The 27,277-nt window shown below is 37.7% G+C and overlaps 1 protein-coding gene and 1 long non-coding RNA gene across 2 annotated transcripts in view; one reads left to right on the top strand and one right to left on the bottom strand.

The window, feature by feature from the left end:
* Positions 1-27,277, top strand: part of LOC311088076 (radial spoke head 10 homolog B-like) — a 304,215-nt gene that overhangs the window by 226,304 nt on the left and 50,634 nt on the right. The gene's annotated exons all lie outside the window — the stretch shown is intronic.
* On the bottom strand, positions 10,274-25,858 carry LOC311088081. Its single transcript, XR_014607427.1, has 3 exons — positions 25,789-25,858; positions 24,300-24,432; positions 10,274-12,103 (listed from the first exon to the last, which is right to left on the bottom strand). It is a non-coding gene; the product is annotated as an uncharacterized lncRNA (long non-coding RNA).

Here is a 27,277-nt window from a genome sequence, read left to right as displayed (position 1 = left end):
ATAGAATACATGAAATTGTGGATGGGCTATCAAAAGAAAATTTACTAAAGATGTACAACGAGAGTGTGTTTCGATCAGATCAAACTAGAAAAACCTTTTTCAAGAACAATTTCTGTTATGTTGAGCCAACTCAGGTTTATCTTGGTGTTGATCCTAATGGTAAGGAACGTTTCTGCCAGTATGTGCCAGTTAAAGACACTCTTAAAGCACTGCTGAGCCATCCATCAGTTCGGGAACAATACAACGCTACAAAGATGTACCCTCTGGGAAATCCGCATGTGTTTGGGGATGTGCATGATGGTAGAAACTGTAGAGAGAACACCCTCTTGCAGAATGTTCCTTCCTCTGTCTCGATCATCCTTTATCAGGATGCTTTTGAGGTTGCAAACCCCCTTGGATCAGGCAAGAAGAAGCACAAGCTTCTGGCTGTATACCTGACATTGGGTGAGATACTGCCACATAATAGATCTGCTATAGACCCCATGCAGTTGGTAATGCTTTGCAGGGATGTGGATAGCCACCATTTTGGCCTTGACAAAATATTTTCTCCCCTAGTAAATGATCTAAGGGAGATTGAGGAATCTGGCTTTGTGTTAGACAATGGTGAAACGTTGCAGGGGACAGTGATAGCAATTGCAGGCGATAACCTAGGGTCACATTCTCTTGGGGGGTTCACTGAAAACTTCAGCAGAAGCAAACACTTTTGTTGATACTGTCTTATAGATCGAGAAAGTTTCGAAAGGGAGCCCACAAAGCTTGGTCCATTAAGGACAAAAGAAACCTATGCAAACTGTCTTGAGGAGTTGTCCAAGGGCCAGGAAGTCATGATAGCAGGCCTGAAGTTTGACTCAATTTTCAACCGACTGAAACATTTTCATGTCTGTCAACCAGGACTCCCACCTTGCCTGGGGCATGATCTGTTTGAAGGGATTGTGTCAGCTGATCTTGCAATGTATATCAAGAACCTGGTGTCTGTTGGGAAACATTTTTCATATGTTCAGTTGAATAGGAGCATATCTCAGCTGAAGTTCCACGGCAGTGATGCTAGTAGCCGGCCATGTGAAGTGAAGTCAGATAGATTAAACTTGGGAGGTAGTGCTGCCCAGAACTGGTGCTTATTGCGGCTCCTCCCTATTCTTGTTGGTAATCGGATCAAGAACCCATTGGAAGACAAAACCTGGCAGTTGTGCCTTAAACTCAGAGAAATAGTAGAGCTGATTTGTGCACCTAAGATCCATGTCAACCAGGTGGCATATCTCAAGATTATTATCAGGGAATATCTCCAGTCTAGAGTAGCTCTTTTTCCAGACACACGTGCCATGCCAAAACACCACTTCTTACTCCACTATCCTGACCTCATACTGAAATTTGGTCCTCTTATTCGCCTCTGGACGTTGCGATTCGAGAGTAAACACACATATTTTAAACAGTGTGCTCGGAAGCTCCATAATTTCAAAAATCTTGGTGTTACTTTAGCAGAAAGGCACCAACTGTTGCAGGCCTATCTTCATAGTGGGAATATTTTTCCTCCCATTCTCCAAGTTGGTCAGGCAAATGAATTTGATGCCCAAATGTATAATGCAGCAATTCAGGAAGCTATAAGGTGCAGGGGCTTGACTAAAGACAACACAATAGAAACATCTACTGTGACATACAAAGGCACAATATACAAAAAGGGCATGAGTGTTGTTCTTGATGTCAATGATAGTGGCTATGTGCTAGGTAAGATTGTTCTAATATTAGTCAAACAGGAAAAGGTTTATTTTGTGTCTGAGAAACATCAATCAGTGCCAGTGTTGGACCTTGGTGTGCATTGCCTGCAGTATGACCTTGAGACTCAATATGTTTGTTTATGTGCCGACGGTCTTGCTGACTATTACCCATTGCCTGTGTATAGAAAGTTTGATCTCGATCTTGCTGTGCTTCATCATTCTGTCTGTCTAGGTGGAAAGTAATGGAGGACATCATAAGAGGCACCCTTCCTCATCTGGATAGTAAGACTTTGGAGACTATAGTTGAAGACTTGTCCTCAATGGGAGTAAGGGAGATTGATGACTTAATGTACATCAAAGAGGATGACATCAGACATCTCTTGTCCATAGTTGATTGTAGAAAACTACTACAAAGATGCAACAACAGAGGTAAATATATATATCTAAATAGTGTAAATAAATAGTCTACCTTTAACATGTTGTTGCGCAATGTAGAGATCCTATGTAGGACTTAAAAGTGAACAAAATTTGGATTTTAGTATAGGATAAATATTTTAGCCTGGTATATACCCGGTATCCCATTGAACTATTGATGCATGCCAAATTTTCATTTTTTGTTCATATTTTTCAGCTATAGACTATAGCTTACTTTGTGAGTTATAATATTGGTCAAATATCATGAGAATAAGTTATTAATTATCAAATCATAAAAATAAAGATAGGGAAAAAGAAAAACAGTAGCAGTAAACAGTTAAAAAACAGTAACAGAATAAGTTAAATTAATCCTGTTTTCTGTAACATTTGAACCAAGAAAAAATGTACAAAGATGTGTTCTAATGTTATAAACAACATGGTTAATTTCACTTATGAAATTGACAGATATCGTTTCTCCACCTTTTTTTAGTTTTCTGTGGCAGGGTTACACTTAATATTTGTTTTTCTTTAGATATTAGAGGCCAACAGAACAATCTGTTAAGGGACTCTGGAGCATCTGACATGATAACACTCACTCTCACACCAGTGTCTACGTTAGAAGCCTCTTCAAGCACGCAGTTCACACTACCACATCAGCACTCTACCCCTGTGCAGCACAGTACCTGGCCTTCAACATTCCTAGTACCTTGGGACAAGACCAGACCAAGTCTAAGAACATGTCTTGAACTCAGGAAGAGACCAGAAGAGACAGACAGGCGGCACATGGTCAGAGTGACTGTTGATGCCATGAGGGAAATTTGTTTAAATCCTACTTTGAGTCAGTGTACTGATGTTGCAATGAGCATCATTGAACAATATCCAGACTGTTTCGAAGACAGAACTGATGAGGGAGATCGAATGGGAAGTGGACACTTCACTTTGTCTTCACAATTTAAGACAAGGATAGACAACCTGAACAGAAACAACACTCTTGCACGCCTGAGAAAACCAAAAAGGCCTGCTGTGGCAGTGGAGAATAGCCTGCCAGTACCTTCCAGAAAATGTGCGAAAACTGACAGCTATGGCTGTATAAACTGGCAGCCGAGCGAGCTACCAGATGGAGAAACACGAAACTCTCTAAGTGAGAAGAAGGAGGAGCTGAAAAGCACTTTCACTCGAGAAGGCCAAAATGGAGCAGACAAGGCAAGAGTTAACGAGCTGATGATGATCACATATGAGGCCCAGCGACGTGACATCAATACATCACCTGCACCTAGCATCGACCAACTAAAGACTGATTGGCCTTTCCTGTTCATAAAGAGGTTTCTGATCCAGCATTTCAGCACTCTTACTGGCATTGAACTAGAATCAAGACTCAGGGAATCCATCTCTGGAAAAGGAAGAAGGGTGCTCCATTTCTTCAAGTCTCAGTTAATGCGCTGGAGAAAAGAGGTGAGGACAGTCCTCGCAGACACAGAAAGAGTATCTGAAGATGTGGATCCTGGCCTTGCTGCCATATTGGTGATGATGGCATTCTTCAAAGAAAAAGAAGATTCACTTTTTCTTCTCGCTGATGTAAGTACAGTAATTGTTTTATGATACTGTCATACCATAAATGTTGTTTAGATGTTTAATTAGGTTTTCCTTTGTAAATCATTGTTGGGAAATTGAAACACTCTAATCTGTTTAGATGTGTCTACTAATGTGTTTAGATTACTTTAAACAAAATTAAATAATCTTATTTTTGAGGACCAAAAATATTATTCTTCTAACAAAATGAAACAATCTTATTTATAGGGATAGATCATCCAAAAATGAAAATTTTGTTATCATTTACTCATTTACTATCATTTACTTTACAGTTGTTCCAAACCTATATGCATATGATTTGCTGGTACCCACTGAGTTCCATAGTATTGTTTTCCAGTCAATGGGGACCAGCAACCATATTCTTCAAAATATTTTCTTTTGTGTTAAGCAGAAGAAATGCATTAATTTAGGTTTGGAACAACTTGAGTAACTTGAGGGTGAGTAAATGATGACGGAATTTTCATTTTTGGGCGAACTATCCCTTTGAATGTGCAGAAGTATAAATGTTCTTTTATTTGCCCTTCCAGTATGTGTGACCTCAGATCGTAGCTCTGATTCTTTCTGCTTTTTGTTGAGTTTTTCATACAGGTAACTACCACACAGGAAGATGCAGAGACCCAGCTTTCCCTGCCCAGCACACCAAGGATAATTCTGCTGGGTAAGATTCCTATACTTGACTTGCACTATCACTAGGGTTTACAGAACCCGTCTTACAGATGTACTAGACTAGTGAGTGACTTCTTTCACTACTAACGAAAGATTTATAAAGACATCAAAGAATAAATCCATTGAGCAGTTTGAACAAAGTCTCCTGAAGAGATACGATAACTTTATATGATGAACAGATTTAATTTTTGCTTTTATTGACATATAAACATTGATCAGCATACATAAACAAAAGCTTAATCAAACCTTATTGACGCTCAAGACTATACTTCGTTGGTTCAACAACAGCATTTGATAGATTACACATCAAGTGAGGATATCAGGTAGGTATGATTCCGTTTAGCAAATTCTAGGCCTAATAGTTGTACGGACAACAGGAAAGTATAGCAGGTAGTAATGGCTGGTAGACAGAGCTGAGAATCTGTCCATGTTTTGATATAGAGTCTGTAGCAGTAGATACCAAGGAGGCGAGTAGTGAGAGTTAAGCTAAACACATGAATACATTTTTGTTTACTCTTGATGACTCCACACCAATATGCATGCAAGGTTTATTTATTTATCTTTCTATAAAATATAATTACTTTTTGTGAACAATTAAGTGTGATACAGAAATATGTTTTTCAGGAGATTCCATTCTGGTTCCAAAAAAATGGATGCTGAGTTTGGAGGGGAAGGTGGTCATAGAGTCAAGTCACCTCCAGCTTGACTTCACCTCTGCCCTAGCTGTCCTCTTTGGATCATTTTATGTGTTCAATATAGAGTACCAAGAAGAGGCAGCTTCAACTCTGGAGTTCATCCAGAGGTAAATAGTCCTTTTTTTCACTTTTTTCATACACTTTTCTTTCAAATTGATTTATATTACTAACACCGATGGACTTTTGCATAAGTGATGGTTTAGAGCTTATCAGAAGTGCAGTCACTCTTCCACTTTTTTTTCTCACCTGGCCTTCATCCTCACCGGTCTTGCTAAGTTTCTATTTTACCTGTTTTCTATGTTACCTGTTACCTGAATTGAAATGCATGACTTGTTCACAATTGTTCATTCAATTGCATAAAAGCTTGGATAGAAAACTTCCTATTGGAAATATTAGTTATAAAAACAAGTCTGCATATAAATGAATATTACAGTAATGCAAGTTTGTCTTCTGTTTTTCATGGCACATGTGCATGATGAGGTTGTTTTTTGTTAAGTTTTTTTTAAAAGGACACTGGATAATAACTTGACATTTTGTAGTACTCATCTGGATTGGTGGTTTACTCGTCAAATGTATTTTACACATGTCTCCCAGCCCTGCAAATCTGGTCCTCTAGATAGAATGCAGCCAAAAACCCTTTAAAATCAGCAACAGACCAGTCTGACCAGTTATGCAGTCCATCTCAAACCAGTAGACCATCTTAGACTTGTTTAAAGGGTTAGTTCACCCAAAAATGAAAACTCTGTCAGTAATTACTCACCCTCATGTTGTTCCAACCCCGTAAGACCTTCGTTCACCTTCGGAACACAAATTAAGATATTTTTGATTAAATCTGAGAGCTGGCTCACTCCTCCATAGGCTTCTAAGGGATTGGAACTTGCCGGCTCAGAAAAGTTATTAAAGACATCGTTAATATAGTCCAAGTGACTCCAGTGGCTCAATCTTAAGTTTATCAAGCGACGAGAATACTTTTTGTGCGCAAAAAAACACCTCGAGTTTTTTCACGTAGTGTAACAGCGCAGCGCTTCTTGGTTGTACGTCACACGCATCACACACGACCAGCGTCGGCCAATAGTAAGCCTACGTGTGACGTACAACCCAGAAGCGCTACACTGTTTTACTACGTGAAAAAACTCGAGGTCCAGAGAGAAGGAAATGAATAGTGGAATAAAGTCATTTTTTTTTGCGCACAAAAAGTATTCTCGTCGCTTGATAAACTTAAGATTGAGCCACTGTAGTCACTTGGACTATATTAACGATGTCTTTAATAACTTTTCTGGGCCGGCAAGTTTCAATCCCTTAGATGCCTATGGAGGAGTGAGACAACTCTCAGATTTAATCAAAAAATCTTAATTTGTGTTCCGAAGGTGAACGAAGGTCTTACGGGGTTGGAACAACATGAGGGTGAGTAATTACTGACAGAGTTTTCATTTTTGGGTGAACTATCCCTTTAAGCTGTTTTCCTACAGCAGGGAGTGGGTGGTTGAGTTGTTATGAATTAACTATCTTTCTAATAGATGGATCAGACATTGACCCTTTTAATCTTTCTATTTTACCTGTTCAGGATAAATTTTGCATGAATTGTTCACTGATTTTAATTATTAATTATAAATTGTTCATTAGTCTTGTTTTAAAAAAAGAATTTTATTGTTGTACTGTACATTATTATTACTCATGTATTGTTTGAAAATCACAATAAACCTTGTTATGCAGTTTAAGCTTCAAATGTTCTTTTTTCTATTTCCCATTATAAGCTAAAATAATATTTCTATGGATTTTCTACATATTTTACAGGTTATTCAGTAGCACTATAAAATAAATAAAATCACATTTTATAAAAAAAATCACATATACATAACTGTATAATACTATACAGTATTATTAAAAATCAACGGTGTAATACTGTACTAGAATATGGTAAGAAATTACAGTAAAATAATGCATTTAATTTTACAGTATGCTTAACACTACTGTAGTTAAGTGTTACAGTAATTTTACTGTTGAATGAAATACAGCAACTACTGGATAATTGTTGCCAGTAAGTTACTGTTAATTTGACAATAAATTTTTTACAGTGTAGTGACCTGTTCATCTAAAAACAAAGCCGAATCCATGACACAACACAACATCCACAACACCCAATTATCACCACACTGGACATGTACAAGGGGTACATGCAGGTGCCCCTTGATTCTGCCAGGTCCTACACTGCCTTTAGGACTATACAAATTTAAAGGACACTGTTCTATAGGGATGTGAAGAGTGGTCTGCTGCATATCTTAATGATGTTGTTTACAGCAAAACTTGGCAGACAATCTCTAACCCTGGAGACGATCCATGCAGCAGGTCTGTTTTTAAACGTGGTGAAGTGTAATTGGGTTCAACAGGAAACCAGCTGTTTGGGGTACCGCCTGGGCAATGGTGAATTGAGGTCTCAAGTAGACAAGTTAGAGGTTATTAGATGAAGTTCACAACTGAGGACCAAGAAAGAGTTTGGTTTTCCAGGGGTGATGTGCTCCAGATGTGCTCCAGTCCAGATGTGCTCCAGAGTCCAGGATTCTCCAAACGATTCCTGGTGCAAGTCGATGCCTCAGATAAAGGAATAGGGGCAGTACTGGACCAGGGAGCTGAAGGAGAAGAGAAAACAGTCATCTACCTCAGTAGGGAAGGTATTGCCCAGATAAACCAAGTGTGCCACCATTGAAATAGAATGTCTGGCAATCAAGTGGTTCTTGGAAGCCCTCCGATATTACTTCTTGGGCCGAGAGTTTGATTTGGAGACCGAACATTGGGCGCTGACCTAAACTTAGAATATGGACTATAACAATTACAGGCTGACTAAGTGGTACTTTTCCCTACAGCCCTACGGCGAGATTCGGCACAGGCCTAAGAAATTAAATATTGTGGCCAACTACATGTCGGACTACCTGTCGAGGGTTGCCAACACTATGCGGCTAGGAGAGGGGGAAGGTGATGTGACGAAGTAGTCGTCCCCAAAGAGCGCGGCAGTACTGGAATCATACATACACTTCATGCACATAATCATTTCCCCCCTGCTATCTCCACGGTCAGGAGAAGCAGATGCACACGTGATCCCGGCTGTACATCTACATCATTCCATCAACACACTCTCATACAGTTTACATTCCGGACACTTCATACATTTATGTTTATTTGTATTAAGTTGGTCTTCCAGCTGGAGAAGGCGGCATCCGGTTACAAAGTCATCTTTTGACAAGTCTGCGAGCGAGCTACTGTGGTGCCATTATCAATTTTTACAAGTGACTGTTAAAGCGTATCTTGTGGATGCTCTCTGTTTGCGTATTTTATTTTGTTTTGTGCACTTGTATATATTTTCATGAATGAATTTTTTAAGTATTTACCTTTTTGCACTGTAAATACCACCATTATACAAACATGCTGTTGCGGTTGAGCCATCATTTTTCTCACTTCCCAATTGTTTCACGTCCCCTTGTGGATTATAGTGGTCCATTCGGGTTCACAAGACTCACAATCTCAGAGCAACTTCAAGTTTTCATTGATTAAAACTAAACTAAAATTACCAGATTCAACTTGATTAAATAAAATCAGGACAGGTTTGACTAAATGTGATAAAAACTACATTTGATACAGGACTAAGACATTACAAGCCACACAAACCACACAGAAGAGGCTCTGCACTGTCGTCATTCTCACTTCACTCTTAATAGTGTACGCAAGTAAGGCAGATGCATTTCACAGACATGCCCTACTTCACCAGAACAGGCATACTGAAACATGCATGATGTGACATAAATACACTGATGTCGTCATCCACTCTAAACGTAGGCATATTCAAATCACGACTGAAACAATGTTTACTTGTACATTCTCTCACTGAAGAGGAATCAAATAATTCAGTGCAATGTTCCTTATTTTATTCAGTTAACATTCTTTTATTTATTTTTACATTTATATAGTAGCATTTCACAGCAAGAAAGAAGTTTATCTGACATTTTGATTCTGATTTATTGAACAATCAAATAAATAAAAGCAATATTAATTTCAAATAAATTTTCAAATTTAAGATTTGCTAGTGGCATTCAAATTGCCAAGCCAAGTGTAACTGCAAGCAAGATTTAATCACTTTCCCCCAGAATAAATGTAGAGGTGACATTTACTTTTACAAAACATTTAAGTTTTTTTCCAGAATGAGGGGCCGTCCACACGGAGACGCGTTTCGCTGTATACGTATAAATTTTTTATCGTATTGGCGTTTCGTCCACACGGATCCGCCGTTTTCGGAGACTGAAACCGCTATTTTTTGAAACCGGGTCCCAAGGTGGATAAATCTGAAAACGCCGCCCTTGCGTTTTCGTGTGTACGGCCAATCCGTACATTTTGTGAAACGATGATGTCATCACCCCACGTGTCGACTAGTCAGACACCGCACGTAACAGCAACAACTGCGGACGATATGCTTGTATAAAAATATACTATAATGCTGCAGAAGAAGCTATAGCCTACTAAGCCTATTTTATTATTTTATTTATTTACATATAGCTATTTTTATTTTACTTATTTATTTCTATTTTCTTCATTATATGGTGCTGGTCTGTTGTCTGATTAAGACATTTCATATTTTGTAGGGATGCATTTCAAGCGAAAATAATATTCGACGATCGCTGGGAATTATTCAAAAAACGCACTAACCAGCAAAACATTCCACTCCGACATTAAATTTATATGTAGGCCTACTTGTAGCCATTAAAGAAAATGTATTTAGTTTCATATTTATGCTTAAGTAATGTTATTTTTTAATTTCATCAATGTTGAAAAGTGAATGAGTAATCATAAGATATATCGGGAGACATACGCCTAATTTTGACCCCATTAAGTTTCGTTTTGTATAAAGCCTTTCTTTAAAGTGAATTTCGTTTTGTATAAATTGTATCTTAATTTTAATCCATGTTTCATCAACGAATTGCCTGGATTTAATCAATAAGAAGCAAATAGCAGACAATCAAGACATGAACGTGCCGGCGCCATATGTCTTGCATTGCTGGTGAACTGGACTCGCTGTATAAATGAACCGAAACTCAGAAATATAAATTATACATATATACATATATATACATATATACATATATATATATATATATATATATATATATATATATATATATATATATATATATATATATATATATAGGCCTATTTAGAAAGCTTGAAATAACTTTTAAACAACATAGAACAAAAATTCAAAATGAAAAGAAAGTTAAGAAACATATAGCTAGGCTAATCCGTATCAAGTGTGCATTTCTCTAAATGTCACGGTCATAATACTGCGAAGGTGGCGAGTCAGCATCGTTGCAGCCACACAGAAAACACTAGTTTATTAATAAACAATTAAAATATCTCCTTGCTATTTTTGACACATTCATATTTGATTACTTTTGCCGGTTCTTTGTGCAAGCTTTATGCGTCCGCTATATGTCATATTGTGTCCGTTCATATTGTTCAATATTTTCAATATAAGTTATAGGTAAAAAAAGACCTATAAAAGAAAAGAAGCAGCTACTGTGCCTAATATTATTGTATACAGTGCGCACGGTTTATCCATAGGGTTTATGCCATTGAAAGTAGGCTATAAGAAAGATTTATGCCTTATGCGCGTGCTTCTTCTCCGCGTTTTTTGCCATCTCTGTGGCAGAATTAAAGTGCCACATACTGGACTGGCATGTATAGTACATCGTTTTGAGTCGGTTTCAGTGGTTTCGTGTGTACGCAGATATTTCTTGAGACGACGCCGTGTTTACGGATTTTTTTTTTTGGAACGAGGAAAAAAAAACATCGGATAGGGAAAGCTCTGGCTTCGTGTGGATGTGGCCTGAGTTTGCAAATGATGTTTCAAGTCTCTTTGATATGTGGAACTTGTGACTCACTGAAGATACATGAAAGGCTTCTCTCCAGTGTGACTTCTTATGTGAATCTTAAGGTTACATTTAATTGTGAAACACTTTCCACACTGAGGGCAGATGAAAGGCTTCTCTCCAGGGTGAATTCTCATATGAATCTCAAGACTTCTTGTGCGAGTCACTCCACAGTGAAGGCATGTGTGAGGTTTCTCTCCGGTGTGTGTTATTACATTATTCTTAAGGTATTACTGTCTATTGTCTATGAAGCTCCTTCCACACCAATGACATATAAACAGTTCTCTCTTGAGTGAGTCCTCATGTAGGTTTTAAGAGTTACTATACCTCTGAAACTCCTTCCACACTGATCAAATGTGAACAGCTTCTCTCTGGTGTGAATATTCATGTGAATCTGTAGATTTCCTTTTAGTGAGAAGCTCTTCCCACACAGATTGCAGGTGAAAGTTTTCTCCTGTGTGATCTCTTATGTGGATATAAAGGTTTGATTTTTGAGTGAAAATCTTTCCACAATGTTGGCAGGTGAAAGGACTCTCTCCAGTGTGAACTCTTATGTGGACATTAAGGCTTGATTTATGACTGAAACTGTTCCCACACTGTTGGCAGGTGAATGGGGCCTCTCCAGTGTGAATTCTCATGTGGACATTAAGGCCTGATTTTTGAGTGAAACTTTTTCCACAGTTTTGGCATGTGAACGGCTTCTCTCCAGTGTGAATTCTCATGTGGATTTTAAGGTTTCGTTTCTGACTGAAAATCTTTCCACAGTGTTGGCAGGTGAATGGGTTTTCTCCAGTGTGAAGTCTCATGTGGGCATTAAGGCTTGATTTATGACTAAAAATATTCCCACAGTGTTGGCAGGTAAACGGCTTCTCTCCAGTGTGAATTCTCATGTGAACATTAAGGCTTGATTTTCGGGTGAAACTTTTTCCACACTGTTGGCAGTTGAGATCACTTATACTTTCTGTCTTCAGAGCCCTTCTTTGTGAGGAAACCTTTTTTGTCATTGAGCAACTAAAAGTTTTTTCTCCAGTTTTGAAATCAAGATCTTTCTCATACTCATTTTTAACTTCAAATTCCTCCAGTTCTTGACTCTCCTCTTTCAGCTGCATTGGGTCTAAAGCAAAACAAAAACAAATACAAGTTAACCCTAGTTTAATGGCACACAGCAAAACATCACAACCAACAAAGGCCCTGTGGTAACACTTCATTTAACAGTGTCATTGTTACATATGTTGCATGTAGTAATAACTATATTATAGTTATAGTTATATAATTATAGTTATAGTAATAACTATAAAGTATGCATATTACAAACAACTAAACCAAATAGTCCAGGTGATATGTGAAAATGATGTTAACTTTTTCATAAAAGCATGAAAATTGGTACACATACAGTACCAGTCAAAAGTTTGGAAACATTACTATTTTTAATGTTTTTGAAAGAAGTCTCTTATGCTCATCAAGCCTGCAGTTAAAAAAAAAAAAAAAAAAAAAAAAAACAGTAATATTATGAAATATTATTACAATTTAAAATAATGGTTCTCTTTTTTTAATATATTTTAAAATGTAATTTATTTTTGTGATGCAAAGCTGAATTTTCATCAGCAAGTACTCCAGTCTTTGGTGTCTTATGATCCTTCAGAAATCATTCTAATATGATGATTTGATACTCAGTTATTATCAATGATGGAAACAGTTGTGCTGTTTAATATATATATTTTTGGAATACTTTTTTCAGGATTCATTGATGAGTAAAACATTAACAGCATTTATTCATAAAAACAGCATTTATTCAAAATAAAATCATTTCTAACAATATAAATCGTTACCATCACCTTTTATCAATTTAACGCATCCTTGTTGAATTAAAGTACTAATTTCTTTTTAAAAAAAAAAGTTATTGTTCCCAAACTTTTGAACGGTAGTGTATATTGTTACAAAAGATTTCTATTCTAAATAAATACAGTTCTTTTTAACTTTTTATTCATCAAATAATCCTGAAAAAAGTATCTCAGGTTATAAAAAAAATATTAAGCAGCACAACTGTTTCCAACATTGATCATAAATCAGCATATTAGAATGATTTCTGAAGGATCATAAGACACCAAAGACTGGAGTACTTGCTGATGAAAATTCAGCTTTGCATCACAAAAATAAATTACATTTTAAAGTATATTAAAAAAGAGAACCATTATTTTAAATTGTAATATTTCATAATATTACTGTTTTTTTTTTTTTTTTGCTTTTTGTTTTAACTGCAGGCTTGATGAGCATAAGAGACTTCTTTCAAAAACATTAAAAATAGTAATGTTTCCAAACTTTTGACTGGTACTGTATACAGTTTGGGGGCCCTGAACATTTTCAGAAATGGAGCCATTGCAAAAACGCCTCGTATTTTGTATTATATCTCCTGAATCAAACATGGAAAATGTGATGCCTACCCCTATGTTTTGATGGTCAAGGATTACAATGATATCATCCGAAGCTGGGGCCACACTAAAAGATTATTAAAATCTTATAATATTTTCAAAATGTGAGAGACCACAAACATGATGATAAAAAATTATAAATGGATAATTTCAGGTGTGAACATGAACTTTGCATGTTATAGCATGAGCTGGAGGTGAGTCTTCCGTCAGCTCGCTTTCTGATTGGGTATTGTTTTGTTTCACGTGATAACCTCCAGAGCATGCGCTCGTTTGTCCTCGGGGTTCCCCCCACACAACAGGATTTCTGATTCGATAACAGGGCGGTTCCAACGTTCTTCCGAGCAGATTCGGTCACTCTTAACACACCTCACACCACAGGAAAATCTGTTAAATAATCTGAAGAACCATCAAGATAATGGGACATTGGCATGTCGGAAGGGAAGAAATTGGTACAAAATCACCCTGAATATCTTGTAGTGTGTACCCAGCATTAGGGGTGTGCCATATCATACCGTCCACGATAATACCGGTATAAATTTTTACATGATAAAAAAGTGTCATATCGTGATATCACTGATATAGCGACGCAATGATGTATGGCGCTTTACGTTCCCTAGCACGCACAACAACAACACCTGTCTGAGCGCGAGAGCAGCAAGTCAGCCTCCAATGACGATTTAGTACCTAAAAAGGAGCTACTTCAATAGTATTTTAATAATTCCCGCAGGTCTACCACTTATAATGCGGGAAATTCCCCCGCAAACATTGATTTTACCAACCGCGTGAGTGTTCAGCGGTGCCGCGTCTTCTCTCTCTCGCTCTCAAAATGGGTTGCACAAGTCAAGCGTCAATACCCCACTCTTGTGTTTAGCTGTCAGGACATGACGGAATTGCCTTTTGTCACTTGCATCGTAACTAAAGTTTATAATTTTCACTTCTTTTTAAGTCTTATCAAATGTTTAAGTCTTAAACATTTGCGATTTTAAACTATTCAGTACTCTAGCGCGCTCTCTGAGGGATGTTTACTCTGCGTGCATACAGAGTGCGTAAAGCCCCCTTTTCTCAGTGCGTAAAGCCGCCTCACAAACAGCTCGCGAGTAACAAAAGTTATTTTTCGCGGATTATATCGCTTTAACGGGGAAAAAACACGCAAAATTGTGTAAATATTCCGGTCATGTTTAGTATATTCGTAAACAGTCGGTTATGTCTGAAATAAGCATAAAACGCGTGTGACAGACAGTAAAACAGTAATGGATCCGGGCACTAGCTCTAAAAGTGACAGCAGCCATATGTGTCTGTCATTAATGTTGTCATTAATGTTGTCATCAAAACAACAAAAGATAGCTTTCATTGTAAGGAATCAGAATTAATAGCCAATGTATTTAATTTAGTCAGGACTCAGGGCTAGTGTTATTTTACATTTGATTACCTTATTCAGTTTCTGTAGTATCTTTATTATTTTGTATATATTTTTTGCAACTTTTTTCAATTTAATTCAAAAATTGAAATCAAGCTTCCTTGTGTTGTGTAAACTCTTAAAAACAAAATTACCCAATTGTAAAAACACAATGAGTGAGCAAACATTTAGGTGAGATAAATGTAATAAAAAAATTATAAAAAAATCTGCAAAAATCTACTTTTTTTTTATATCATCATAAATATCATTATCGCAAATATTCTTGAAAAATCGTGATATAATTTTGAGGCTATATCGCCCACCCCTACCCAGCATAAGTGATGAGTTTGAGATTGCCATAGAGTTCAGCAGTAAGGGTGTCTCTGATTGATGTGATTGAGGAAACCCCTGAAGCTAAACTCAAGAGAATGAACAGACCAAGCTGTTGTGGATGCTGTTCGGGTTGCTGAGAGGATGGGCCAAGATCAGTACAAACACTTTTTGTTGCAGTGAGGATGCAGGGCACAAAACGCATCAACGGCCTTTAAAGAGGAACAAGCGCCCTCTTTTTAAAACAGCTCTGATAAGAGGACAGATAGTCCAAGACAAAACTCGCTGGAAAAATACTTTTCCAGACTCTATATTGCCTGTCAGACCCATGATGAGAACCTAGAAAACTTCAAAAATGAAAATCAACTTCAGAAAGCAATCCAGAGGAGGTCATATCCATTGTGGAGCTCTTCACAATTCTCCTCTACAATCACACAAGCAGCGAACTCAACATCAATCAAACTCGTCTTGAGTTGTTCACAAAGAAAGGGAGGAGGAATGGAGCAAATCCCCCCAGCTAAGAATGCACTGGTGCAGTGAAGTCAAGTCACCTTCATTTATTTCACTCAACTGAAAACAAAAAACCCTCAATGCACTCGAGCCATTCATCCACACGACAACAACGCCCTGGTGGCCCGAGAACGCAAACCCCTTAATAGGTTTCAAAGGTCAAGCTCCTGAAAATTAGTTTTGAAAATTATACCGTTCATCTCTGCGTAAACTTCAAAAATGCAAATCTGTGAAAATGGCGACGACACGCACATGCGTATTATGTGTTCAGTCCACAGACATGCACGTTTGAATGCGTAAATGAGCGGGCGCATAATCTTTCTTTACAAAGTGCAGCACCTCAAAAGAGTAGTTCACCAAGGAGCACACTGTTGGGGACAAGCACTTGAGGTGGCACCAAATATGCCATCTCCAACAGACTGGAGTTTGATGGACCCAAGTGATTGGAGACCATTGTGCTCAACTCTATCACAGGCAAGCCGTCCATCCTTGAACTCTTAAGCTGTGGCTGCAAGAAAGGCTGCCAGGGGCATTGCAAATGCAAAAAAGCATAAAAGTGCACAACTCTGTGTCAATGTGGAGGAGACTGTGAAGGAGACATTGAGAAAAAAACGTCCTCACATAATAACCTAGAATATCTAAATTACGACTCAAGGCTAGATTAAATCAAGGCTAGATTATTGTAATGCTCTACTGGGTGGTTGCCCTGCACGCTTAATAAACAAACTACAGCTGGTCCAAAACGCAGCAGCTCGAGTTCTTACCAGAACCAGGAAGTATGACCATATTAGCCCGGTTCTGTCAACACTGCATTAGCTCCCTATTAAACATTGTATACATTTTAAAGGCACACTATGCAAGATTTCGAAGAACATTCGAAATCATTTTGATGGTAAATGTAGTAGGGCGAATCATCCCGATAGCAAAGCAGGTGGGGGACGCCGCTGGCAAAACCAGCAATGCAAGTTTGAGAGGTGGCGTCCCGACAAATCACGACTTGCTTTACAGCACAACGTCACATACATCAACAACATATGAAGCAGCCTCTATGGAAGACACTAGCACACATTTCAGAAGTGAATCATGGCAGGGTCGACGAAGAAAATGCAGTTGGAAGAGTCAAGGAAAAGAAAACGAGAAACTGACTGCGTGAGGAACCGGACAAGAGTCTCACTCGGTCAGGCTTTCACTCGTTGGCGAGAGCTATAAAGCAGCAATGGATGCAACAGCAATGCTTACCTGGCATTTTTGTTGATGGACTAGTAGACATCTTCGGAGGTTATCTGTGCCTGTTCGATGTCCGACACTTTGTAAGACGTTGTGTCAGGAGGAAAAATAGGGATAGCTCACTGATGAAGTTATTACAGAAGCCAGACAGACTCACGGAGGCGATTGGCATCTCACAACTTGCACTTAATTCCCCAATCGAACTGTCTGTCACACGTTCTACCATCCACAGCGTTACTTAATAAACAAAAATAGGATAAGGAAATAGGGCTGCTCAATTATGGAAAAAATCATAATCACGATTATTTTGGTCAGTATTGAAATCACGATTATGTAACACGATTATTTCACATGACTTTGGGAACGTGTTGCATTTATTAAAAAGACACGGTAACACTTTACAATAATTTTAATTAGTTAACATTAGTTAATGTATTAACTAACATGAACTTACAATGAAAAATACATTTGTTACAGTATTTATTAATCTTTTTTAATGTTAGTTAATAAAAATCCAGCTGTTCATTGTTTGTTCATGTTAGTTCACAGTGCATTCACTAATGTAAACAAATACAACCATTCATTTTAATAACGTATTAGTAAATGGTGAAATTAATATTAACTAAGATTAATAAATGTTGTAGAAATATTGTTCATTATTAGTTAATGTTAACTAAGGTAGTTAACTAATGCTAATTAATGAACCTTAAATGTAAAGTGTTACCAAAGACACCTTTCAACAATTCTTAAAAAAATCGAAATTTGAACATTGATTGTACTTTTTGAACTATTAAAATAAATAATATAACAGATAATACTTAAATGAGTATTTTAATAATTCCTGCAGGTCTACCACTTATAATGCGGGAAATTCCCCCGCAAGTGGTCATTCAACCACGTTGGCAAATTATGTCACGCATGTGGTGGAGTAATTAGTTATTTTAATGAAACTGTTTGAGATCAAATTAACGTTAGATGTTTTTATATATCATATAAATTACAGACATGGCATCTGAGGTCTATTTCTATTTTTCTCAGTTATTTTGCTTTATTTTCAGGATTCAATCATAGACTCATTCTTAGAGTACGTTCACACATGCACAGTCTTCAAAAACGGTGCTTTAAATCTCTTGACAAACTAAAAGACGTAAATGACATTTGTATGTATTCTAAATATAAGACACAGGTTGTACTGAATGTCAGCTTGCTTATTTTGCTCAAGATAAAGATTTATTGAGTCCAAATGTCAAGTCTTTGTTCAATGCAAAATAATGGGACTAACCAAGATGGCAACAGTGTTTGCGTCAAGCAATCTGTTTTTCTGGACGGTTTCTTTTTGTATTTGTTGATATTTGTGTTTGTTTCATTCTCTTTGGCTCAATACTCTGGGACTCGGTTGTGTCAGGAAATACAGACTCATAGAAGAAGTGAGTAACAATGAATAGTCTTTATTCAGACAGGTAAGTACATTGCAGGCAGAGAACAACCATTAAGACGACGATGATGATGATGAAGCAATGGACCACAGGTACGTTTTGCACCCTACACACCAGTACACTGAGTACTGATGTGTAGAGATGTGTCAGGGAATTGCAGGATTGGAGAAGAACACAAAGGTAGGTATCTCAAGTAAGGAATATCCACAACTTGAGTGAGCCATAGTTAAGACCAGACAATGATAACGTGTGGTGCAGGCTTTTGTAGTGTCGAGCAGATGCTTCTGGATGTTAAAAATGGTATAGAAGCAGGTCAGGTGTTGATTTTCACCGTCTTGTTATGTCGAACTCACCTTTGCCGGCTGACACGTAGCAGAAAGTGTGGAAAGCGAGGTGGAGTGCTGGTTGAGGTGAGATCATGCTTTATGTCACCAAAGATAATTCATCCTCGCCACCTCGGATCTACAGCCGGATCATCTCCTGTCGCTCTTTCGAACCTCCATTCCAATGCATTATACCTCTTCTGCCATACTTCAGTGTCGAGTTCCCGTGGCATTGGACTACGTGTTTTCAGAGATGGGATATGAAACTGTGTAATGTTCACCATCTACGCCCCGCATCACCGGTAAATGATGATCATATGGTGAAAAGGCTGACCTTCCTCAATGCAAGATCTCTTTTAAACAAAACGTCATGTGTGACTGAAACACAGGCTCTTAGTGGAGATCTCAGTCCATTTTCCGGACTTGTATTTTTTTTAAAATAATCCCAGACTGACGGGACGAGGACTTTCATAGATTTTTAAAAACTCTTAACAGCAGGATTTTGCATGCTGAAGTTTTTTCCAACTTTGAACCACACCGGTTTCCAGAGACGGGTAGTAACGAAGTACTTTTAAGAGTAGATTTAAATGAGGGCACTTTTACTTTAACTCGAGTTAAATTCTAATGAAAAACCTGTACTTTTACTTCGTCACACTGGGGGACGTTACTCTCATTACTTTGTTTTAAGATATGAGGTACTTATTCCAATCACACAGTGTCTCTTTTTTCTGGAAGCAATGCCACAGTCTCAAATTAATCTCTATTTTGAGTTCAAAGTCTTGATCCGACAAAATGGTCAAAATTTGTTTAATTTCAAGTTAAATTATTTGTTCAGTTTCGTGCACGCTCTGAATCGTCTGAAGCGGTTTATCACTTGGAGTCATCATAACAGGAAATTTAAGAACATCAAGAATAAGGCTTGGAAAATACGATTTTGGAAAATAATCCAATCGTGATTTTTTTCATCATTAAATCTCACTTTTTTTTAAACTATCGGTTAAAGAGCAACTTGCAGGTTAGAAGACCCAACAAGTCAATGTATAGAAAAATAATGTAGGAACTAGATTTTCTTTAAAAAAAATATATAAATATGCTACAGTGGCTTCTGGAGTCGTTTTTGTGAGAAAATTTTACTTCCGCATCTGAAAATGGGCGTGACGGGCGAGAGTCGTGACGTAGCACGAGGGAGAGCGGTCGATTCAAACAACAGGGAAATATGGATTGCAATGACATTTCGGACGCTGAGGAAATTGTTTACGGACCACAGCCATACAATTATGAGCCTGCTAGGCTGCCAAGAGAGCAGGGACAGGCCAGGATTAATGTTAGACAGAACATATTGGAACTTACAATAACAGAAACTAAGCTTTGATCAGGCGTTTGTCATGCTCATTAATATCCGCCCAGACTAACGTTACGTGATATAACTTAGCAGTTTCTCATGGAGAGACAGAGAGATATTTATTCCTGATACATTTTTTGTTCCATAGATGCTTGTGTGGGAAATGCGAGGCAATGTTTACAGCTGAGGAAAGTCAGTGTTGCAGGGAGGTGGATGCATACTGGGCCTTAGTGGAAAATGCCAAACTTTCCATGGTTGCAGTTAGTGTTACTACAGTAAAGCCATGGTGAATGTTGCTGATCTATGGACACTGGATAGTTCGTTCATTCATTGCACAATGTTTATTCCTGGTTTTCACGTCAGCGCTGTTTGATCCGTTAATAACGGAGAAATGTGAATATTTCTCACTAGATCTCGCAGCGATGTTATTACTTCAGTGGCGAATTCTTTATTTACTGGATCTCGCAGTTAGGCTACAGTGTTGCTTGATCAGGCTCGCGCTGCACTGGTCCAAACTGATAAACGGTCCACACAAACACAATAACGAGTAACTGTTAGCTCAGTTTCGTTCCGCTTACATTGCGTTTGCCAGTTGATGTTGTGCTCGCGCCTACATCCAGCGGGAGAACCCGAAGATGCGTGCACTGAAGGAACCGCACTAGCTCTGAGTCTCACCCGGTTCTTACTTCGGTATCCCATGTTGAACTCCTTCATATCGCCGGGACGATAATCCTCCGATCTGAAGTGAACGCTACACACGACCGCGTTTTCCGAAGCCGACGCGGAAGAGAAATCCCGTCTCTTCACCTGCACAACCCGCACCCAGGCACGAAAGATAGCACCGTCCTTTTTCCTGTTAGGAAACCGGTGGACTCGATGTCCTGACAGGCTGGAGTTTTTGCAAGCTCCACAAACACATAAATTTACCATGACGATGATAAATTGAAATACAAAAACTACTGAAAACACACTGTCTCACGACCGCTCTTACTGAATACCAACCCACTCTGCACTGAGCTGCGGCAGAGCACAGCACACGTCTCCCTCGTGTGACGTAAAATGACGCGATGTTGAAAAAAAAGCGGTTTGTACGAGCAGTCAAAGAAACGCTCACTTTATCTACTAAATTGGTGTCATTATGTCGTTTTAAAACATTTTAAATCCTGCATTATCTTTTCATATGGTATTTTCATACACGGTTATATATTCATTTAGATTTTTTTTTTACCTGCAAGTTGCTCTTTAAGTTAAAGGCAGGGTAGGCAGGTTTTTTCTTAAAAACATTTTCCCAAATTTGTTTAAACTGTCTTTATATACAAATACATAATTAAAAAGAAAGTATAAAAATCGAGTGTCTGTAGTCCTGTCAGGGCACAATAAACACAGCTACTTATTTACATTCGGAACAAATGAAATGATTGGCTGGGCGACTGTCACTCTCCCTCGCTACCATTTTTTTTTCATTTATAAATAAACACGCCCACAGCTCCGCAAGCCGACCCTGTCCTCTTCCTTCCCGGATTAGATTTTTTGTTACAGTGTCCTCCAACTGAGCGGTCGGCATCGCGCGTTCATGTGTTTTGGGGGTGTGGCTTTGGAAGGAGCCCAGAAGGGAGGGGGTGGGAGTGAATAAGTAGCTGTGTTTATTGCAGCCCTGAGAGGACTACAGACCAGCCGCGGCGCTACCATTGGGCCCACCCATTTTAGGTCCGGGCCCACCCATTTCCTACTATGGTTTTGTACATTTCTTCATTCAGATCTATTTGCGATCCATTCCATTCTAAACAAACAACGCAGTTTATATGCTTTGTCCTTCTTACATTATTCATTAAGATAATAATTAATAAATACACGCATAATTATCAGTGAACTTGATAAATGTTGCAGATATGTTTTACATGCATGCACAAACAAATGCCTTTCAACTTAGTGTGCAAAATTCTGAATAAAATGAATGTGCAGCAATTTGTACAAATAGAGAGTCTGTAGGCCTACTATATGTGTTGTAGCCATTAAATAAGCTCATTTAGTTTCATATTTGTTAAAATATTATAATGTTTTTTTTTTCATTTATGTTGATTATGAAAAGTGAACCACACGCACGAGCAAGATATACGCAATATCGAGAGACATGGAGCGGGTCAGACATGATTTTGACCACTTAATTAAGTTTTGTTTTGTAGAAAGACTTTTTTTTAAGTGAATTTCATTTTGTATTAAATTGTATCTTAATTTTAATATATTTTTTTATCAACCAATTGCCTGGATTTATAGCAGACAACATAATCATGCAGGCGCCCACGCGGTCACTTGCATTGCTCGTGAACTGGAGCGCATCTCATCATAACTTAGGCTAACGAAACTCAGCGTAGGCCTCACAGACATGAAATATATCTTAAGAAAGCTTGAAATGTCTTTTTAACAATTTAAAACGAAAAGAAATAGGCTACTCTCTGATTATGTAATCCATGATGTGCATTTCTCTCTATAGGCGCGTTCACTACGGAGATGGCGATCATCAACTTCATCTTTACAGCTGTAGTTGCTGTTAATAAACTAAAAATAATAGGCCTATAATTTTATTAAACAATAAATTAAATGAAATTGTAATTGTATTTAAAAAAAGCAACAAAAAAAATCCTGTTTAATTATTTTTTTTTTAAACCTATGCTAATTACGCATTAAATTCAGGTAGGCTACTGAGTCGCTGTCCTCAGTGCCCAGAAAAGCGCTGAAACGGAGATGAAGGGGAACCCGTTTTTATTTTTTTTGGCTTATTTTAACTGGCCCATCCAGTTTTCTGGAGGCCCACCTACAATCACAATCCTGGCGCCGCTAGTGCTACAGACACTTGATTTTTATACTCTCTTTTTCAGAGTACTTACATTTTAATTATGTATTGGTATATAAAGACAGTTTAAACTTTTAACTTTTTAAAACAGTTCAAAGTTTTTAGAAAAAACCTGCCTACCCTGCCTTTAAAACCTTTTCTTCCTTTTAATGATTTTGAAGATGTCTTCTCCTGAAGATGATCTGGTTAAATTTTCGTAAAAATCGGAGCACCAGTCTACGAGGAGGCACGACGCTGCTTTCACACGTGTGCTTTTTGTAGTCCTGTGTGTCTGTGAAATGTTCTTGTCCTTACCTTTGTTCTTTTTTATTCTTGATTTAGTTCTTACACAACTTTTCTTGTAGTGTGTAATATAGCTGTTTGTGAATGTAAAAGGTCTGCAAAGTTTCACAAAGTTTTTGTCTCCTAAAAGAAAGAAGTGATTCTGAACTGAAACGGGTCGTCAGTAATTCCAGTCTCACTTCCTGCTGATCCGGCGTAGGTTTGTAAGTAATTTGCACAATCGCAGCCCATTGGCTGCGGCTGAACAGGGTCTGCTTGGCCCCGCCCTCAAACACTGTAGCTGAGACTGGAACAGTTTGGTTTGTGTGGTCGACATATGACTTATTTATTGCTTTGATTCAATTAATATTTATTACTGCTTGTAATTTTGACTGAATACTAAGTTTTTGACCCTCTGAATTTCATGAGGTTCTGAATATTGTTAGCAAAAAAAAACAGCATTTATTGCATTTCTTTTTTAAAAGATTTTCTTTTTCAGATGCTCTTGAAGCAGGATTATGGTGCGTTCAAAGTTTGTACGTACGAGGTCGGAGGTCGTGTTTACGACGACATGTGCGTTCAAGTCACTTTCGTTGGAGTAAGATGGCGGAGTACTTTCTCTTAATTACACAAAAATACAGCAAGCTTCTTAACACTAGTTCTAGAAAATGAAGAGCAAAGAAATGTGCATCATGGTGTGCTTTGTTTTTTTATGTTTTTAATTCATTTACGAAGCCACTGCAAACGTTATTGCTACCTATTACATTGTTATATTATAATGGCATCATATTCTGTGCAGGCAATTAGCTTACAGTGCTGTAAATAGAAAAGCCTGATAATATCACAGATAAATACATTTAAGTATTGTGGTTTTCGCCATGTTTCTCACTGACACGACCACAACTCGTAAAGATCGGGGCTTAAAGATAATCCCGAGCTCCCCACTCGTATTTACGACATTGTGGCGGCGTTCATGTGTGTTCAACTCGTAATTACAATCTTTACTAGATGTCTTGAACGCACCATTAGTATTTGTCTGATCATCAACAAACGTGTCAGTCCATGAGGCGAGCCGCTCCATGTCAAATAAAGCGCTGTAATTAGTCATATGACATTCTTCAGAAACATATCATATATATGTTTATCAATATATAATATAATTTCTGAAGAGGCTGACATTTTTATAAGGATTGTATGAAACTAACCTGTTTGTTCCTCAGTTTCTTCATGTTTCACGCTGAACACTTCTTCAATCTTTATGTCTTCATTCTCCTGTTTAATCAACGCCATCTTTATAATATAGTCACGTGGATCTCAGATGCTTCTCCAGGAGTTTACCTGTGTGTTTGGACAATTTGTCAAGTTTAGGATGAGAATAATTAAGAGAAACAAACTCCATTTGATAGTGTGCGTGAACACATGCGCTCTAGAAATATTCATCTTTGTCCAGTTATTTTTCTCCAAAAGTTATGAGCGGAAAAAAATGTCAAAAAAAAATAATAATCGTACAGTACGTACTATTCTGGTGTTGACCAAATTTGTGTCACTCACTGAACGCGGACCACAGTAAACTTTGAGCTTTATTTTTAATAAATGTGAAATGAATGTGCAAGGCTTTCAGTGTCGTTATTCATTTGGTTATGTTGTAAACTGGTGTGTTTTCATATTTAAATTAACAATCAAACACATTGTAATGCAAACAGTTTTACGTTTTAATTTAAGTCAGTCGCACACAAGATGAGAAGCGCAGCGCGTAATTAAACACAAATCTCACTCATAGACAGAAAATATCTTACTTAGGCCTACTAGGGCTGGGTGATATGTAAAAAACATTTTATCCATAATTGCCTTAAAAAAAAATATTGTGATATCCAATGAAATCTTCTAGCCGGAGATGACACTGTCGACACACACTGGAAACACATTAGGGGAAAAGCCCTATTCTATTCCTAACCCTAAACTAACATATAGAAAATATTCATGTGATAGCATATTTTTCCCCCGATATTGTTTATGATCGTCTGGTAACTGACTGTTATAATCGACATTGCAATAATTGCAATACATCGTCAATATACGATAATATCGTATTATCGCCCAGCCCTCTTACTTGTGTTAAATAAGGCCTTTCTTTCCATCAAAACTGAATATGGGCTCAAATATTGAAACAAATAAAGTTAAATATATCAAGAGAGTTACCAACGGTATAGGGTTAGGAGAAAATATCAATTAAATTTAAACAATTAAAACAGTAAATTTCTACTTAAAAAGAATAACACGTTGAACAGTAAGTGCTATAAAACTGCTAATACAAACTCAACTAGTGTCCTAGAAATGCGGTCCTGAAACGGCAGCCTCTGGTATTGCAGATCATGAACTCTTTTCAAGAGCATGCATGTGGTTCAATTGACTCAGTTTCGCCATCACAACTTTTACCAGAGACCGAATTCGTGTTTAAACTATTTCACGAAAAAAAACGCGCAATGAGACGCAACTTTTCTGTTACTCGTGTGTGTTTACCACTATAAAACGGTTAAAAAATACAACTTACTCACAGAAATAACGCTCATTAAAGCTAGATGACGCACTATATTATCACATTAAATAATCAATTCACACCGCTCCTGAAACCAATAAAACTATCTGAACGCAATTTATCTATTTGAAAACATTAAATGTCTAAAAAACACAAACCTTTCTTCAGCAGATTCACAACAGACGCAGCGTAGCCCGGCGCAGCCTTATGACGTCACAGCACCACACCAAAATAAAAGTCCTGGTCACAGGCTAACATCACTGATGTGCATATAAAAACATGCACTAGTCATTTTGGACTACATACAAAAACATGTACACGACGTAAAATATGAGTGAAATTCATTTTTAAATACTTGCTGTCCAATGATGCTAACAATATAAAACAGAGATAGACTGATGACTGATCGTTTAATGTAAGTTTATTCATTTATTTGGTAAGGTCATATCAGTCCACACTAACTGATGTAGAGCAATGTTTCTCAGATTCCAGGTATCCCTTTGAACATCATACCATTTAGAAAATCAACCTCAGTTTTTAAACAACTTGTTTAATCACTATAGAGATGTTAAATAGTTGAAAAAATGATTCTGATGAAGTTCAGGGTAAAAACTTTAACATTTATGAAACAAAATGGTAATGCTTAAGATTACAGCCCACAAAGTACCCAATAAGTAAAACAAATTTACAGTGTACATTTCAGTAATTATAATGTACCTATAAACAACGTATGTGTAGGAATAAGGGAACAATATGTAAAGTTCCCCGAATTAGGACATGATACAAAAAAACTCCCAAACCCATTTAAGGGTAAAAATTGAATTGATGTTCAACAAATAAAAAACAGATTTAATACGGATGAACAAATGATAAAGCTCGGGTTGCTGAATATTCAATCCCTTACTTCAAAAGCACTTATTGTTAATGATATGATTACAGACTATAACCTAGATGTGCTGTGTTTGACAGAAACGATTACATTACTTTAAATGAGTCCACCCCACAAGATTACTGTGTTATAAACATGAACCTCGTCTGAAACACAAAGGAGGAGGATTGCTGTAATTTATAGTAATATCTTCAGAATTACTGAGAACAGAAGTCTTGTTTTGAATATAATTCTTTTTGAAGTGTTAAATGTTACAATATACAGTGTAAATGATAAATCACGTTTGAGATTTGTGCTGGCTACTGTACACAGGCCACCAGGGCACCATACAGACTTTATCAAAGAATTTGCTGATTTTCTATCAGAGTTAGTACTGGCTGCAGATAAAGCCCTAATGGTGCGTTCACACCGGACGCGAATAGCGCGTCAGGCGCGAGCGATTTCAATGTTAAGGGCTCTTACAGAGTCAACGCGAGCAAGTGACGCGACGTGCTCCCTTTCATAGGCAACGCGGGCGATACGTGAAATGCAATACACCACTCACGCAACAGGGGGCAGCAGAGTCACTGGTGACTTTGCGGGTGACATTCCGGGTGATATTCAGATAGAAATGGCAACTGAAGAGTGCATCCTATTGCTAATTTTACATAATCGGCGGCAACAAAATAGGCAGCGCAGAGTTAGGCAGTGGTATGTTCGCCCTTTAAACACAACAAGAGACGAGGGTGGGGAGTTTGGGACTCTGGTGCTTCCCATGT

Source organism: Abramis brama, assembly GCF_963993115.1.
Source record: "Abramis brama genome assembly, chromosome: 8".
In the NCBI taxonomy this organism is placed as follows: domain Eukaryota; kingdom Metazoa; phylum Chordata; class Actinopteri; order Cypriniformes; family Leuciscidae; genus Abramis; species Abramis brama.
This window is presented reverse-complemented; position numbering and strand designations above follow the sequence as displayed.